Here is a 19,546-nt window from a genome sequence, read left to right on the forward strand (position 1 = left end):
TAAGCGCATCGGGGCGCTTACGTTGCGCGATCGTATGCGCTTCCGGGTGCGCTTACGAGGTGCGTCATAAGACGCATCTCGCGGCTACGCGATACGTGTCTTATGACGCAAGGCATGGCGGCTACGCAATACGTCACGATGTTGTTTTCGTTCGCGGCAATAGCGCTATCGGGACGCTCATCAGTACGCGCCCCGGGGCGCGCCGCAAGATTGCGCTTACCCGTGCGTTCACCGGTCCGCGCCCCGGGAGCGCACCAAAAAGAATAAAAAAAAAAAATGACATAATTATACAATATAAAATTCGATTTAAAATTTATTATTTTTTAAAACTATAAAGATTTGCTATTAAAAAACCTATGAAATTCACTGAAAAACCATAGGTTATAGACCATATATAGTTAGGAATTAGCATTTACAAAACCTTGAAAATTCACTGAAAAAACCATAGGTTATAGACCATATATAGTTAGGAATTAGCATTTACAAAACCTTATTTTACTCACACAAAACCATTGAAATTCCATATATAGTTAGTTGCACTAACTATATATCGCGCACCCGCAATCCACTGCTGATGATGTCACATATTACATCATTCATGACATGGTCAGTGACATCACTGATGACATCACTGATGACATCTCAAATGACATCACTGATGACATCACTGATGACATCTCATTTGACATTACTGATCACATCACTGATGACATCATTCATGTGATGATACGATGAACCTCTTCAGACTCTAATATAACCTTAGATACACTCAGTGTAAACAAACACTCACAGACTGTCACTCATCCATGTAGTTACTCACACACCTAGTCAGTCTTGCAAAGAATCAATCACACCTCCATTTCCTCAACTATATAGTTATACACACCTTACTTATTGGAACATATAATAACACATATTTACTCTGTTATACAATCCCTGATACAAGTTCACAATAATCCATACAGCCACTCACACATTCACTGGCTCTTATGCACAGTTATTTATATATGTCAACTATCACATGTACTGTGTTTTACATATGTACTTACTTTGACATGTAGCACTGAGATATCCATTCACTCACCAATACACTCATGCACACAGTCAACCGCCCATACAGCTGTTTCCACATGCACTTTTGAACCCATACATCTAGTGAATCAACTGCTCACACATCTATGCACAGAGTCATACACCTCCCAGACACCCACACACACACTCAGTCTCCCATACAAATACTTGGGCAACTAATCAATAACCCATATAGTTAGTCATATAGCTAATGATCAACACATGCATCAGATTACAAAACAACAGACACAATGATGCACAATTTAAAACAGTTTAGTCACTAACCCATGCACTCAGTGAGACACATTTAATCACTCACTTATACAGTCAGTCATGCACCTACTAAATCCTTCATCCAGACACTTATACATCCACTCATTCTTCAATATGTAAGACATATTTTAACTTTACAGAAACATACAGTCACTGGATGTTGTCATCAGTGATGTCAGGATGTTGTCATCAGTGATGTCATCAGTGATGTCATTTGAGATGTCATCAGTGATGTCATCAGTGATGTCACTGACCATGTCATGAATGATGTAATATGTGACATCATCAGCAGTGGATTGCGGGTGCGCGATATATAGTTAGTGCAACTAACTATATATGGAATTTCAATGGTTTTGTGTGAGTAAAATAAGGTTTTGTAAATGCTAATTCCTAACTATATATGGTCTATAACCTATGGTTTTTTCAGTGAATATATATATATATATATATTCACTGAAAAAACCATAGGTTATAGACCATATATAGTTAGGAATTAGCATTTACAAAACCTTGAAAATTCACTGAAAAAACCATAGGTTATAGACCATATATAGTTAGGAATTAGCATTTAAAAAACCTTATTTTACTCACACAAAACCATTGAAATTCCATATATAGTTAGTTGCACTAACTATATATCGCGCACCCGCAATCCACTGCTGATCATGTCACATATTACATCATTCATGACATGGTCAGTGACATCACTGATGACATCACTGATGACATCTCAAATGACATCACTGATGACATCACTGATGACATCATCCAGTGACTGTGTGTTTCTGTAAAGTTTAAATATGTTTTACATATTGAAGAATGAGTAGATGTATAACTGTCTGGACGAAGGATTTAGTAGGTGCATGACTGAATGTATGAGTGAGTGATTAAATGTGTCTCACTGAGTGCATGGGTTAGTGACTAAACTGTCTTAATTTGTGCATCATTATGTCTGTTGTTCTGTAAACTGCTGCATGTGTTGATCATTAGCTATACGAGAGGCTATATGTGTTATTAATTGGTTGCCCAAGTATTTCTATGGGAGATTGAGTTTGTGTGGGGGTGGCTGGAAGGTGTGTGACTCTATGCATAGATGTGTGAGCAGTTTATTCACTAGGTGTATGAGTTCAAGAGTGCATGTGGAAACAGCTACATGGGCAGTTGACTGTGTGCATGAGTGTATTGATGAGTGAATGGATATCTCAATGCTACATGTCATAGTAAGTACATATGTAAAACACAGTACATGTGAGAGTTGGCATATATAAATAACTGTGCATGAGAGCCACTGAATGAGTGAGTGGTTGTATCGATCATTGTGAACTTGTATCAGGGATTGTATAAGAGAGTAAATATGTGTTAGTATATGTTTCAATAAGTAAGGTGTGTTTAACTGTATAGTTGAAGAAATGGAGGTGAGATTGTTTCTTTGCATGACTGACTGGGTGTGTGAGTAACTCCATGGATGAGTGGCAGTGTGTGAGTGTCTGTATACACTGAGTGTATCTAAGGTTATATTAGAGTCTGAAGAGGTTTATCGTATTAGCACAAGAATGATGTCAAATGAGATGTCATCAGTGATGTCATCAGTGATGTCATTTGAGATGTCATCAGTGATGTCATCAGTGATGTCACTGACCATGTCATGAATGATGTAATATGTGACATGATCAGCAGTGGATTGCGGGTGCACGATATATAGTTAGTGCAACTAACTATATATGGAATTTCAATGGTTTTGTGTGAGTAAAATAAGGTTTTTTAAATGCTAATTCCTAACTATATATGGTCTATAACCTATGGTTTTTTCAGTGAATTTTCAAGGTTTTGTAAATGCTAATTCCTAACTATATATGGTCTATAACCTATGGTTTTTTCAGTGAATTTCAATGGTTTTTTAATAGCAAATATCATAAGCTGTCGAATGTCAAGTACGTGGTAAGTGAAAACATTTTCGTGTTTATGCACACTGATCTGCTTTGAATGGTGCCCCCCCCCCCTCATTTCTATTAGGAGTACTCTCTCTTTGCAGATAGTGAAAGGTAGTTAACGCAGGCCTTTGCCCCCGTTGTAATCCGTCGTGCCTGCTTCTCTCTCCATTTCATTGATTGTTATCCAAGTATTTACTGTTTTAGAATTAGTTCTCTTTGGTTCATTCTCTATTTACAAACAAACACAGAGTCGCAATACTCTGTTTAGTCTTTGCAGATAACGAAAAATCGTGTAAAAAAAAAAGAAAAGGAATCGAGCAAAATCAGTAGGCCACTAATGGGATCTCTTTTTGACCTCGCTAAAATAGAAACATTAGGAACAACCCCTCATGACAAATACAAAACTAGTGAGATGAACTGAACTCCACACAATGATGGCTGCAAAACAGCTCGGCTCCGCCACCCACCCCGCCCAAAATAACGATAAAGAACGGCTGCCATGATTGGTTGCGGAATGGCCACGACGGAGCTACGAAATGGTGCTGCTCTCATGCTAACCCCAGCTTCAGTCTGAAACATCCAGAAACACTGTAGACTACCAATTCGATCAGTTCCGGTAGCGCCCCAATGTAACCCGGTAGAGAAGAACTAGCCCTCCCCTCTTTGACTGATGGTTCTTGTTGCCTGTCCCTTCTGTTGTCATTTAACAGAACTATTTAGCCTGCTGAAAGGGGTTGTGTTCCGACCGCTGGTTGGTGGAGACATTTTGACTATATTCTGTACCTGCGTTGTCGCGTAATGCGTCATATGACGCGCCGCGTTAGCGCATCCGGAAGTCATCCGGGGCGCGCAGCGCGTAACGTAAGCATAACAAGTCATGTGACTTGTTAATAAAACTTTTCATTGGTTCATTTTACTTTTCTTATTGTAATGATGAAAGGCTTGGTCATATGACCTAAAAATTACGCTTTTCATTACTTCCGAACATTATTTTTTCTTAAATATATGTTATAATGTTCCAGGCTAATGTACTTTCCCGGAAATTTTACAACTGTCCTGCAAGTAAAATATATTCTTTTTTCGAGAAAAAGAGCGTTTCTTCGTCCCATGACGGAGCCGTTGAGCAAAAGAGGGTCGACCTGCTGTCTTAGTCGCCGATACGCCTGAATATGAGATTCTTATCGCTCACTTTATGTTGCAGGAATAGAAAACACAACAGCCCTTGACCATTTATCTTTACTGCGTTCCTTCGTATTATACCTTTTATCCTTCATGTAATTGGTCTGCTTTATTTCACTTGCCTTTTAATGATTCTAAAACAGTCACTAATATTAAAAACTTTACCAATGTATATACTACTACCATGTTTTCTTTTAAAAACCTTTATTGTGAAAATTTCATTATACAAATACGAGCCTATAACCACGTGGGCCTGCCACAGAGCAAACTGTAATCGTATATGATGAATAGACATTTACACTGTAGAGGAACGTAACGGGCGGGCCATTAGGTTGCAAGAACTAAGGTGTCTAACAGTTACGGAATCGGTGGACGTACATTTTATAATTAAAATACGACAGGGCCAGTTACAATAAAATTATCTAGATATACATTTGCGGGCAAGTACCATGGGTGACGTTAATTCGAACTTTCAACAGTACAGTAATCAATAACACATCAGAACTTAATATCAATAGGGATGTCGAAATAGTCAATCAATTCTCGTCCCCGCCCGCCATGTGCTTCAAAACTGCACACGTATCTCGTGATTTCAAGGTTCTGCAACCAGTACACAACAAGGAGTTACGAGTCCCATTTATTCCGGCGCCATTTTGGGCGAGGACGGGCAGGTCCAGGATATAGTCAAAATGTCTCTACCAACCATCGACTATGATGATGTTCATATGCTGTATTTATTAGAGTAACACTCATCTGTCCACATGAAATTAATTTGCCACAATCTAAACATGTCATTTTAATCTTTCCAAAGTTCTTCTAAATATTTGGGACCGTTTCCCTTGCCTCTGAAGCTCTCAGTGCCACTTCTTTGATGAATGTACTAGCAGGTCAGGGGTTCTCCTCCAAATCTCTCTTTTATGCAGCACTATAATTAATTGGTGCCACCTCTCCATATGACGATGCATGGTATAGTTACCACAACTATATTTTTTTTCGGTTCCTCTGGAGAGTTCATCGTGGCAGATGAAGCGTGTAACGTACCGGGCATTTACCTTTTTTTGCATGTACAGGAAAGGAAAAAAAAATCGAGCGTCCGAGTTCTAAGGTGTCCCAGGGCCATTTTAGTGGACCAGGCCCAAATCCAAAGAACAGGCCGCCATTTTGAGAGTCCTCTTGCAGCTGCCTGTCGCTGTAGCATCAAGAGCAGCCGAAACTCAGCTGAATGGCAACTGAAACGGTAAAGGGGCGCCCCACTACAGCAGACGAGCCTCCACCTAGGAAGGCCCATTCACGCCGGCTCCCCCCCCCTTCGGGCACCCCACGCCGTTATTCGAAGCAGTATTGTAGGATGGCCACACCAGTGCGGCAACTTGCTAGACATCACCTCGGTGGTAACCGAATCTCAACGCCTTGTGGTGTCTTCTATTCAAAAAACATTGTTATGCTGCCTTCGACCTATTCGCCGCAAGTGCGCACACAACTCAACTGCATAGCTTGCTAGACACCACCTCGGTGCCATCCGGATCTTGGAATGTCAGCACCTTTTGGTGTCTTCTCTTCAGAAAATATTGTTGCGCTGCCTTTGGCCCCATTCGCACATCAGTCCGCTACTGACGCCATCTCACAGGCTAATGGGGCGCCCCACGCCGACTTTCAGCATTGTAGAATGACCACACCAGTACAGCAACTTGCTAGACATCACCTCGGTGCCATCCGGATCTCGGCGCCCCACTGCAGATGAAGTGCCTCTCAACTATGAAACCACCACGGTGACATCCGGATCTTGGCGCGTTGTGCTGCCTTCGGCCTATTCGCACATCGGTCCGCTACTGACGCCATCTCACAGGCTAATGGGGCGACCCACGCCGAGTTTCAGCATTGTAGGATGACCACACCAGTACAGCAACTTGCTAGACATCACCTCGGTGCCATCCGAATCTTGGCATCTCAACGCCTAGTGGTATCTTCCATACAAAAAATATTGTTACGCTGCCTTTGGCCCCATTCGCACATCAGTCCGCAACTTAGACATCACCTCGGTGCCATCCGGATCTTGGCATCTCAGCGCCTTGTGGTGTCAGTCAGAAAATATTGTTGCGCTGCCTTTGGCCCCATTCGCACATCGGTCCACTACTGACGCCATCTCACAGGCCAACGGGGCGCCCCACGCCGAGTTTCAGCATTGTAGGATGACCACACCAGTACAGCAACTTGCTAGACATCACCTCGGTGCCATCCGGATCTTGGCGCGTTGTGCTGCCTTCGGCCTATTCGCACATCGGTCCGCTACTGACGCAAACTCACAGGCCAACGGGGCGCCCCACGCCGACTTTCAGCATTGTAGGATGGCCACACCAGTGCTGCAACTTGCTGGACACCACCTCGGTGCCATCCGGATCTTGGCGCGTTGTATTGCCTTCGGCCTATTCGCACATCGGTCCACTACTGACGCCGCCTCACGTGCCAACGTATTTTCTCCGCATTTTATACCCTATGCCGCATAACAGGTCATGTGACTTGTTTATAAAACTTTTCATTGGTTCATTTTACTTTTGGTTTCCTAATGATGGAAGGCTTGATCATATGACCTAAAAACAACACTTTTCATTGGATGAAAACTTTTTTTTTTTTCCCAAACGATGAAAGCCCCACCTTGTTTCTGGATGTTTCAGACTAAACTGGCGTCAGCATGAGAGCACCACCATCTCGTAGCTCCGTCGTGGTCATTCCGCGAGCAATCATGGCAGCCGCTCCCCACCAGAAGCCTGCAGGAGTCGGGGCCCCCAAAACTTTTGATGAATTCTCAAGGCGGAGGGGACGCTTTCGAGAATGGGGTCCAAGACCTAGCAGACAAGCGTCCGATTTCCAAGGTGTCCCAGGGCCATTTCAGTGGACCAGGCCCAAAAAGGAAAGAGCCTGCCGCCATTTTGAGAGTCCTGTGACAGCCGCCTATCGCTGCACCGCAAGAGTGGGCGCAACTCAGCTGAATTGCGGCTTTTGACACAGTGGACCAAAAACGGATGGAATGGCAACTGAAACGGTAAAGGGGCGCCCCACTACAACAGATGACACTCCACCTGGAGAGGCCCGTTCACGCCGCCTCCCCCGGGGCGCCCCACGCCGTTATTCGGAGCAGCATTGTAGGATACCAAAACCAGTGCGGCAACTTACTGGACATCACCTTGGTGCCATCGTTCTGCTGCCTTGGAACTATTCGCACAACAGTTTGCTACTGATGACCCACCCCCCGCGACGCCCCACGCCGTTATTTGCTGGGTGGCAACTTACTAGACATCACTTTCGTGTCATCTAGATTTCGGCGCGTTCTGCTGCCTTGGAACTATTCGCACAACAGTTTGCTACTGATGACCCACCCCCCGCGACGCCCCACGCCGGAAATCTGGACGTTGTGCTGCGTTGGGACTATTCGCACAGCCGACCGCTACTTCGTTGTTTTTCCCTAAAAATGTTTATATGTTATTACTATTTTTGTTTTCTTGTATATATTTATAAATTATTAAAGTTTTATAATCTTACTACTTTGTCGGAGTGCTATATATTTTTAATGTGACACATAATTGTAAAAACTTTGATGTACAAAGAGTCATCCCTGGAATCTTCCGCTTCACGCTCGGTCCCCTCCCCAATCACAATACAGGATGGTTTTCAGATAATAGCAACGCTTCTGCTGTGACGGATCTCATCGAGTGTGGGCCTTGATCTACTATAACTCCTTTGAAGAGGGGTGATTCTTTACAGCTGTGGCCATAAACTACATCTGCAGGGCTAGCTGATAGCCTAGGACCGGCCTGGACAATCGGACACAGAGGAAAAGGAGTGTCAGAGGGTGCGGTAGTGAATAGGGCGAAAGGGAGGTGTCGGGCGGGCACAGGGTGTGATTCTCAGGGAAGAGCAGCGCAGATGGGGGGAGGTTTATTACCCATGCATAAGACAGAGAGCGGGGGTGACCACTGCCTGGGGGAGATGCTTGCGAGGGTGGGGAGCCATGCTAAGGATCGACAGCGTGCACAGAGTGGGTCTGGTCAAGGCATCTAAAATGGCTGCCGTGCACGACAAAAGTGTGGCATTTGAAAAAAGACAAGATGGCGCAGACAATGTTTTTCAACACTTCCTGATTTCCTTCGAATCGAACGTTAACAGACGTTGGGGCATATTACCAAAGTTAAGCGATATTTATCCCTAACGATGCATTGCAAAGATTTTTTTACCGTCAGAAATTATCGCAGATAAACCTTGCTATTATCAAGGTTTATCGCAAATACGATAAAAAACGACCGCAATGCATTAATATCGCTGAAAACTCAGCGATATTCATGCATTACCGAGCTAATGCTCTTAGCCATGTTATCCACCTCCCATTGGATAACATGGCTAAGAACTGCTCAGGGCAGCTGTTACTTTTTGGAGATATTCGCGCTTATCTCGAATATTTCCAAAAGTTGATAATAGGAGATAGCGATGTTAGCGACTGTTTCCAGTCGCTAACACCTTGGCATGCCCACTTTGCATGTCATTAGTGATAAATATCACTCACATGCAAAGTGGGGCCCAAGATGGTCGCTATCTCCTACTAGCCGTCGCTAACTGGTGTTAGCAACAGCTAGGTAATACAGATATAATTTTATCTCCGCGAAGCGGAGCGCTGTTACAGATATATATCTTGTTTTTGAACGTTAATTTCTCAAAATGCACTGAAGCACATATATTGAGACCTAGCAAAGGCACATCGGGCTACCAGTCCCTAATATTTTACCAAGTTTCGTGCAAATCCATTCAGCCGTTCGATTATTATTATTATTTTTTTTTTTTGCCCCGCGGGGCCCTTTTAAAACCTCCACATCAAACCTAGGGGGTCAGCGAGGATCTACTATGCCCCCTTATGGTAATTTGCCCCTTCGCTTTGGCCTCCTCTTGTCTCTCGATCCTACCGAGAGACAAGATGGCGGCCGCTACGTACTGTTTGGAATGTTTACAGACACCGGAGAGCCAATCAGCTTCGCTTCGCAAAGCTCCGTAACGCGAAAAGTACGCGAAGCGGTGCGCTGTTACAGATATATATCTTTTTTTGAACGTTAATTTCTCAAAATCCACTGAAGCACATATATTGAGACCTAGCAAAGGCACATCGGGCTACCAGTCCCTACAATTTTGCCAAGTTTCGTGCAAATCCATTCAGCCGTTGGATTATTATTATTATTTTTTTTTTTGCCCCGCGGGGCCCTTTTAAAACCTCCACATCAAACCTAGGGGGTCAGCGAGGATCTACTATTCCCCCTTATGGTCATTTGCCCCTTCGCTTTGGCCTCCTCTTGTCTCTCGATCCTACCGAGAGACAAGATGGCGGCCGCTACGGACTGTTTGGAATGTTGACAGACGCCGGAGAACCAATCAGCTTCGCTTCACAAAGCTCCGTTGCGCGAAAAGTACGCGTCCTGGAGCGCTGCCCGGTCCGCTGTTACAGATATATATCTTTTTTTAAACGTTAATTTCTCAAAATCCACTGTAGCACATATATTGAGACCTACAAAAGGCACATCGGGCTACCAGTCCCTACAATTTTGCCAAGTTTCGTGCAAATCCATTCAGCCGTTCGGGCTAAAAGTGAGGCCAACCGCCCTATGGAAAACTCAATGTTAAAAACACGTTTTGGGACCCCCCTTTTTTCTCGACCCCCCCTGGACGAACCCCCCCCCAATTTTCAGGGGCTGCTCAGAAACAAAATGTGCCATTTTCCTGAAAATTTCAGCCAATTCCGTCCACAAACGCCAAAGTTATTAGACATAGAATTTTCAAAAATCTCATAGAGAAAAAATCCTAACTATATATACCTACTGGCGACCGCCAGTAGGTAATATATATATATACATGCACATGACACTTGGCAGGTCTTATTGGCTGAAGAAAACCCCTATACATAAATATCCATATGTGCATAGAAGCAGCAATATTTACATGGTCAGATGTGCACATTTATCTTATGGTGACTTATACAAATGTTTTGTGGCGTTTCTTAACCTGTTAACCGCAGCCATTTTTTCGCGGCAGTGCGGCCGTTTTAAAGAACGGGCGGGGCTGCATCGGCCGTTGAACGTGCGCAGCACCAGCCAGGTAGTGCTCCGAACGTTCAACGGCTGACAGCAGCACATTACGGGTTAAACTTTTGATTGCAGGCTTAAAGTCCTCTATGTGTGCACCTATAGGTACATAGAAGTAGCAATTATGACATTGTCTTATATACACATGTATCTTGTGGTGTAATATACATTGTCTCTCCTTATACAAATGTACCTTCTGATAAGCATAGGCCAATATACAATGACGCCTGTACAATGACAACTTGAGAAGCACAGTTTATCATGTCTGAGTGTACAGTTGTGGGCACTGTTGTGTTGTGAGTATAGTTGTCATGTGGTGAAGAGTCAGCTCTTGAGCACTCTTCTGAAGCTGAGATGGTTGTCGGTGGCTCTCAAGTGTGCGAGCAGTGACTTCCATACTCTGGCTGCTTGAACAGAGACCGATGTTCCACCCATGTTTTTTTTCCCTTGTATGGAGGAACGTTGAGGTGAGGAGCCATTCTTGAGTATGACTCACGCAGGATAGTGGAGTAGAATAGTCAAGGATTACACCGGGAGGTGGTGTGGAGTGTGACACTATCGTAACACTTTATAACTTTAATGTACAGGCAATGTTTAACAACTAACCCCAATCACTACAGTAGTCTCTTAACCTATTCGATGCTCATGACGGCTCCCGGCCGTCATGAGTCACGGTGGGCGTGTGCTGATGACGGCCGGGAGCCGTCATGGCCACGCCCGCGATTGGAATGTTCAGCACTGCGGCGGAATTCGCGCCGCAGTGATGAGGTTAACACTAGGTGCTATAAAATAGTATAAGAGTGAGCCCTATGAGGTATTATTCTTCTGAGGTTGGGTTTTCTCAGATGAGTTTGGTGTTACTTTTTATCGAAGCATTCTTAGCCAAGACGTCAAAGGAAGCTTCTCGCAGCTCCTTCGGTTTGTGCATGCACTGACTTGGTTTGCTTTGCAGACACTGAAAGGATGAAAGGATGGGCATTTGCTCAGGACAGCTCGCTGTCTGCCTGCCTTGATTTTTTTCTGTGGGTCACAATATTCCACCACCTTATGAACGGAGAGCACACTCCTCAAATTATATAAAAAATGGAAACTGTAAGGGAAACATAACATATAACAAACCATAACATAACATAATGTAACATATCATACGATTACATAACCTAACCTAAAATAACCTAACACAACATACATAAAGTAACATAACGCAACGCAAGGCAATACAACATAAGAACACAACCTGCAGCAATGCAGTGCAACATACCATAACTGTAGGAATCCACCTCTCTGCACAGGGTACTAAAATGAAGTACACGACGTAGAGAGTGCGAGAGATCCCCAGCATGCAGGTAGAGGTAAACGTAGATAAAACTAACTCTCTTTTTGTGGTAGCATGGGAGAGCAGTGAGGCTCATCCGAGAGTAGTGTTAAGCTACTCCCAGAGGCAATTATTTAGACACACACTCAAGAACAAGTAAGTAAAAAACGTATTGTTTAGTTAATTGAAACCATAACAAAATATCAACATTCACTGAGAAAAAAAATCTGATAAAATGACAAGACAAAGTTATCATGGATTAAAAAAACTAAAATTTTACATTGTATATGTAGCACAATTTGAAAGTTTGTTTTTCCTGTCTAATAGCTGCTAGGCTGACAATTTCAAAGCCCATTCGTGAAATTTGAGAAGCTTAAGGGCCAGATGTTGGTAAATATCATTTACCGATTGTAAAATACTGAATTTTACCGATTCGGTATTTCAGAATCGGTAACTGATATGTAGCAAATGATTTGGTGAAATTCGGTAAATACCCGTAGGCCCATAGGAATGAATGAGAATTACCGATTTAGTTAATACTGAATCGGTAATAGGGGGTAGACTTACAAGGGTGGCAGGGTGTCACATTGACACCCTGTTGCCCCCCTGAATAGTGCATGGGTGCACATGTGGCACACATACATGCCTTAAGGGCATGTATGTCTGCCACATGGCACAGTTGAAAAAAGCAAAAAATTTGCTTGTTTTTTGGGTTTTCTATATTTACCAATCCTTACAAGTGAAACGCACTCACTTGAGTGCTTCCTACATTAAGGATTCGGTAATTTACCGAATCGGTATTTAAGAATTGATGGGAGCTTTCCGAGGCTGTTGTGTTTTTAAATGTAATGCGAAGGTGATGTTTAGGTAAGCTCCTGGAGCAGGGTTTGGTAATTGTTTTTTATCGAATAGCAGAGAGTAAAATTTAGCAGTTTTATTTATGGCTAGATTACACATCGTGTAGGGCAAATTTGTATTCCAAAGCCCCTCCGTGCCTGTGGTTACTAATCCTCTGTGTAAATATTGATTGAATGCTGATTTAAAAAAAAATCTTTTTCGACTTCAGAGCACAATGCTTTATTGAGGGCAGGACACGCTGGGTTGTGTTTAAGTCTGTACCAAACCTTTATTGTGGAGTACATTCTCCCTATATTTTCATTCATCAACCCAATTTTGAACCGGTTTTGTGCCGGTGATGCAGATTGTGGCAACTGGAAGACTTTTTTGTATGTAGTCGTTACCAGCTTGTTCACTAGATTCGCCTCCTTGTATCTATGTAGTACCCTAGGTATTTAGAGCATGTTACCTCTTCCAGGGGTTCCCGTCTGCCCATAGGTTCAATTGGGGAGTAGGGCAATTACTGATTGTCATAGTTTTGGTTTTAGGAGCGTTCATTTGTAATTTCTTTAGTGAAATATAATACAGTATTTCAGTGAGTAGCTTATGGAGGCCGATTTTCGTTAAACTTATAAGAACCACATCGTCTGCATTTGCGAGGTGCGATAAAGATAGTACTCCCATCTTCGGTGAATAAATCTGAGACCTATTTGTAACAAATAATATTGATTCTTATGTCATTTATAGACCAGGATCACAGTTCTAAGGTAAGCTCTTTCGGAGATTTTTCAAAGTTTGATAAATATATCATTTCTATGCATAATTACGCACCAAAGGAAACAATTGGAAAAAAGCAGAAAAATGCATAGATATTCAGGCAATGCCTTCATCAGCTTAATTTTCTCATTCTAGGTCGATGTCGGACCAGTCCAAATTTCAAGCAGGAGCAGTTCAGAAGCATCCCTGATCGGCAGGGAGCAGAGGTGCTGAGGTCTTGGAAGCTGTTGCACAAAGACGAAGGGGACCACTTGAAAAAGAGTGACTTACAGTTAAGTCCAATCGGTCTCCTTAGAAAGAGGAAGTTGCAAGCGCATGGAAGCATAGGAGCAGCACTGGTTGGTTAGTGCTGAGGCCGGTGGAGCCGGGTGCAGAGCGAACAAGTCAGCCAGGCATTTTGTGTCTTGAGGTCCTTGCGTCAGGAGCAAGCAACTTGGAGAGGCGACGCCGGGACAGCTTGGCCACTCAGGAAGTGGGTCTCAGGTGTCTCAACGTCCCTCAACGGGTGCTTGCTTCTGGTTCCCCAGGTGTCCGGAGTGGATTCTTCTTCTTTGCGTTTGCCGTTGAGTGACCAGTACCTCAGGTATTGGTACGTTGCTGCTCCATTTGGTCCTGGTGGCTCCAAACTTGGTGGGGAGACAGATATAACCCTCAGGAGCTGTTGTACCTGTTCTTGCTTCAGTACTGTACCAAGGTCGTTGAGGAGCAGCACGTCAACAAACCAGACTTCACAGGATCAGTGCCTGTAGTGTGCAGGGGAGCGGCGCCTTCACTCCAAGGGAGCTTCATGGCGATTTCCCAAATGCTGGAGGTGCTTCAGGGTTCATGTAGTCTTTTCAGGTTTCAGGGCGACACAGCAGAAGTGATTGTCGAGTCCTGGGAGCAGCAGGCAGGCTTTGGCCCCTTTTCCTTCTGCAGCAGGGCTTCAGTTCCTGAGCAACAGGTTTTCTTTGTCCTGATATTCTCTTGGCATTGAACATGATGTTCAGGTCTTGAGGTGCCACCTAAATACTGAATTTAGGGGTGTTACTAGGGGAGACAGGTAGAAAGCCAATGGGCTACCTTCCTTTGGGGTGTCTGCACCCTCCAGGGACCACTTCCTGTGGGAAGAGGCACTACCTTAGCCCTAATATAAGGTTTTCTCACCATATCAAGATGGTGGAATTTCAGTAGAGAGGTCCACATCACCTGCCCTACCTTAGGGGTGGCGTAGGCTAGGTGGGGACCCCCATCCTAATCTAACTAATTTTACCAGCTTTCCTCCTGCCAAAAGTGGAGCAGGAAAGGGGACTTGGCTTCCCCACTATCTGGAGGTTCCTGGGTTGGATTTCAAAGGTGGCATCGCCTTTGAAGCGTCCCGCCCAGGAAGTCCTTTCTGTCCTGGAGGAGATTTGAAGCACCTCTGCACAGATCAGGCTCTGTCTCTGTCCTCTGAGAACACTGGCTCTCACCCCATGGGGTCAGAAACATGTCTGGTGGTGGCAGGCTGGTGGAAACAAGTAGGGAACCACACAACTGGTAGGTAGGTTTTCAGGGGAACCTCTAAAAGGTCTCCTGTGTGAACTTATTAATAAATCCACCACTGGAATCAGTGAGGATTTATTTATTTTTTGATTTCAAGAAGATTTTATTGAGATAGATAATGATCCAAATAGTAAAAATCAAGTACAATAGAGGTGATACAATCTGACAAAAGCAAAAAAGATAAGCTTATACATTACTCAAGAAGTAAGTAGAATAGATGTAAATAAAATTGAAAAAGACAATCAATGCGAAGTTGAGAATATGAACCAATATAGGCTGTCAGTAATCAAAAGCAAAACGTATCACTCTCTAAATTGAGGATGGGAACAAGGGAGGAAGTAGAAGAAAAGAAAGAAAAAAGGAAAGAAGAGAGAAAAACACAGCAAAAAGAAAAGAAAGAACGGGACAAGAAGACAGGAAAGGTGGAAGAAGAGAAAAAAGAAGGAATCCCACATGAGCGACCCAATGGAACGCAAAGAACAAACAACAATTAGACAGTCGAGTCAACAGGGAATTGAGGTATGAGCCCTTTCGAGGAGAGTTCCATATAATCATCCAGGGCTCTCCAAACTCCTATAGAGATGGAAGGCGACAGGTGAGCTAGATCTACTGAGGTGTGGGCACTGCGTAAGAAGGATACCCACGCCCACCACGTATGATAAGAGACAGACGAAAAGGATTTCCATTCCATAAGAATGATTTTAACCGCTATAGTTAAGAGAAGATCTAACAATTGTAGGTCTAACGGGTCTAAAGGAAGAGGAGTAGGAGCAGCCAAGGGGCCTAGTAAAACGAAAGGAAAGGAAAGCTGGAGTTCAATATTAAAAATAAGGGATAAATGTTGCTGGATAAGGTCCCAGAAAGGTTTTAGTAAGGAGCAATGATAAAACATATGTGGAAAATCCCCAGCCACCAAGCCGCAACTCCAGCAGAGGTCGTCATCTTTAAGATGGAGCGAATGAAGACGCGCAGGCGTCCAATGGAGGAGATTGATCGAGAAAAATTTAGATTGCATTAGGGAAGGAGCTATTTTATTACGAAGGGCCAATTTACCAATGGATTGCCAAGCTTCGGATGAAATATGATCTGTGATGTTATGATCAAAATGGCGCGACCATTTTTGTTGTGCCACCGTCTGATCAGGAAGCGAAGTGGAAGATAAAAACTTATAAATTTTGGAAGCAACATGACCAGCTTTGAGCCAAATGTGGAAAAGCGAGATGGTGGAGGAGGAGGAGTGAAGACGAGTTTTAGAAACAGCAACCTTGATTTTAAGAAAGGTATAGAAATCAAAATTCGTTAAGGAGTGTACATGTGCCAAGGTAGAGAAAGGTAATGGATCTCCAGAATCACTATATAAGTGTTGGACAAGAGAGATTCCCTTAGCAGCCCAGTAAGACATGAGGGCGGGAGAAATATCAATCTTGATTTTGGAGTTCCTCCAGATAGAAGACCACCTAGTGTTATGCAAAGGAGTTGCCATTTTCCTATCTAATTTCTTAATCGCAGTAATTGTATCAATAATGATAGAGCGGGAAAACAGAATATGCAAAGTGGATGTAGTACAAAAAGAGGCAAGTGGTAAAGGTGATGCCAATGCTTTTTCTATGAGAATCCAAGAGGGGGTATGACAAGTTGGAGGAGAGAACCAAAAAGCACCTTGAGATGCCAAGAAAGCAGTTTGGTATTTCTCCCAGTCCGGAAAGTTACAACCACCCATATCACAAGGTCGACGTAAATATTTATATGCTAATCGAGCTCGTTTACCATTCCATAAAAACTTAGAAGTGAGAGCATCAATTTCTCGAAAGAAGGAGGCAGACAGTTTAAGCGGTAACATGGATGAGACGAAATTAATAATCGGCGTGATCATCATTTTAAGGGTTTGTAAACGACTCCACCACGAAATATGTTTTGGAGACCATGTATCCAGAAGACAACGTACTTTGGTAATAGTCTGAGATTCATTATATGTAACGGTGTCATGTAGAGTAGAACAGAAATAAATACCCAGATATTTGAGATGCGTAGATTGCCATTTAAAACCAGCCGAGCCCATATGCGCAGGAAAGCAATAGGCATTTAGAGGGAACAACTCCGTCTTATCTTTATTTAAAGTATACCCCGATACCGTTGAAAACAAGGAGATGGTGTCCGAAATAGCAGGGATGGCCAAGGCGATATCATCTGAAAAGATAAGAACATCGTCAGCGTATGCGGCAGTTTTAAGACAGTGAGAACCAAAAGAAAATCCTTTAATATTAGGATGTAGATCAATCAGCCGAAGAAGAGGATCAATAGACAATAAGAATAAGAGTGGGGATAGGGGACAGCCCTGTCTTGTGCCCTGGCAAAGATTAAAAAATGAAGACGTAGCACCGTTGACTCTAATGTTAGCTTTGGGTTGGGAATATAAAGACATGACCATATTAATGAAAGAATCTCCAAGGTTATGTGCACATAGGACAGCTCGAAGGAATGGCCACGAGACCTTATCGAAGGCCTTTTCTGCATCAAGGGCCAAGGCAGCGGCCGGAAGCTGGGACCGTTTGGCAGCACCGATAATATGACAGAAGGTGCGGATATTGTCCCTCGCCAGACGACCCTTAACAAAACCAGTTTGGGAGGGATGTACAAGGTGGGGAATAAAGGATTCTAAACGCTTAGCCAGGATTTTAGCAAAAATCTTTGCTTCCATGTTTAGAAGCGAAATAGGCCGAAAGTTTTTAGGATCTGAGTGGTCCTTCCCGTCTTTCGGGATCACAACTATGGTGGCTTCAGCAGCCGTACCAGAAACAGAGCCTTCCTGAACAAAAGAATTAAAGACAGATTGTAACCTAGGGACTAGCAACGGAAGAAAGGTTTTATAGAATAATATTGGATACCCATCCGGGCCAGGGGCTTTCCCAGACCGGGTGGCCTTGATCGCAGCGATAATTTCCTCTGGAGAAATAGGTTCGTTCAGAATGGAGCGATCTTCCTCAGAGACTGACTGAATCGGAATCGATTTTAAAAAATCTTGACACTTATCAAAAGAGGATTGGTTAGATGGGGTATATAGTTTGTTATAAAAATCACGAAAAACTTCAAGAATCTCCTCCGTCTGAAACTTTTTAGAGCCATTGTGGTCTGTAATGGAAGAAATTTGCGAGGTCTTAAAAGAGAAATCTTGAAATTTTAGGGTAGCAGCCAAAAGTTTCCCAGCCCGGTTCTTTAAAAGTAACTTCTTGGACTTTTGTGCTTGGACACCAATATGAGCCCTTTTAGTAACAATTGTATTATATTTGTATTTTAGGAGCTCAATTTGCTGTAGACTAATCGGATCTTTGGTGTGTCGAAAGGAAGCTTCTAGAGTTTTGATTTTAGATGATAAGTCAGTAAGCTCTTTTTTAATAGCCGAATTACGTTTGGACATACATTTAATGACTTGACCCCTAAAAGTACATTTAAAAGAATCCCAAAGAGTTATTGGGGAAGAAACAGAGTCTTCGTTCTCACAGAAAAAAGTATCTATATCCGTAGAAAATTTCGCAACTTGAGAGGAGTCATGTAACACTTCAGTATTTAAACGCCATGAACGACTACGTGGTTTAGGAGTAAAGGAAGATAGCGTAAAAGTGACCGCGGCATGATCAGAGATGACAATGGGGTGTATAAGCGGAGAAGAAGAAGAGGAGACAAGAGAAGAATGAACTAGGAGATAATCAATACGAGAAAAGGAGGAATGCGGCGAAGAAAAGAAAGAGAAATCACTACCAGTGGGATTGTGAAGACGCCAGATATCGTGAAGATGGGAAATGGAACACATGTTAAGCATATGTTTGTGTGCTTTAGGAGGACGAAATTGGAATGCAGAATTCCTGTCTAAAAGAGGGTCCATTGGTAAATTAAAATCGCCACCAACAATGAGATTTCCAGCATGTGGGGTATCTTGCAAAATTTTAGTAATGGACTTCCAAAACGCTGGATCATCAACATTCGGAGCGTAAATATTCATAACATATAAGTCATGCTGTCCATCCGACAGTTTAGATAAGAGCCAACGACCGTCAGAATCATGCTCAGAAGAGAGAATTGATAGACCAGAATTCCTTGAGATTAACGTAACAACTCCATTCCGTTTGCCAGAGGCATCAGAACATGAAACATCCGACACCCATTCTTTCTTTAAAAACAGCGCTTCTCTGCTAGTGATCTTGGATTCTTGAAAAAGAACTAAATCTGTAGAGAGGGACTTACAGTAATCCAAGATTTTAGACCTTTTGACCGGGTGATTCAGACCCTTAACATTAAGGGATAACACATTTAAACCTGGCATTCAAAAATGGAGGGATCAAAAGAAGACACCACTGATAACAGAGAAAGAACGACTGTGAAAAAAAAAAGAAATAAGGGACCAACTTTGAATCAAAAGAAAATCTGTGGGAGCATCCATGTGGGAGAACCATGAGAAGAAAAAGAAAAGAAGAGAGGAAAATAGAATAGAAAGGAGAGAGAGAAGAGGCAGGAGGGGAGGTCTAAAA

The 19,546-nt window shown here is 43.1% G+C and overlaps 1 protein-coding gene across 2 annotated transcripts in view; it reads right to left on the bottom strand.

Annotated features, from left to right (window-relative positions):
• SLC4A3 (solute carrier family 4 member 3) overlaps positions 1-19,546 on the bottom strand; it is a 513,414-nt gene that overhangs the window by 245,535 nt on the left and 248,333 nt on the right. The window lies entirely within an intron of this gene.

This window comes from Lissotriton helveticus, chromosome 3_1, assembly GCF_964261635.1.
Source record: "Lissotriton helveticus chromosome 3_1, aLisHel1.1, whole genome shotgun sequence".
Lineage (NCBI taxonomy): Eukaryota > Metazoa > Chordata > Amphibia > Caudata > Salamandridae > Lissotriton > Lissotriton helveticus.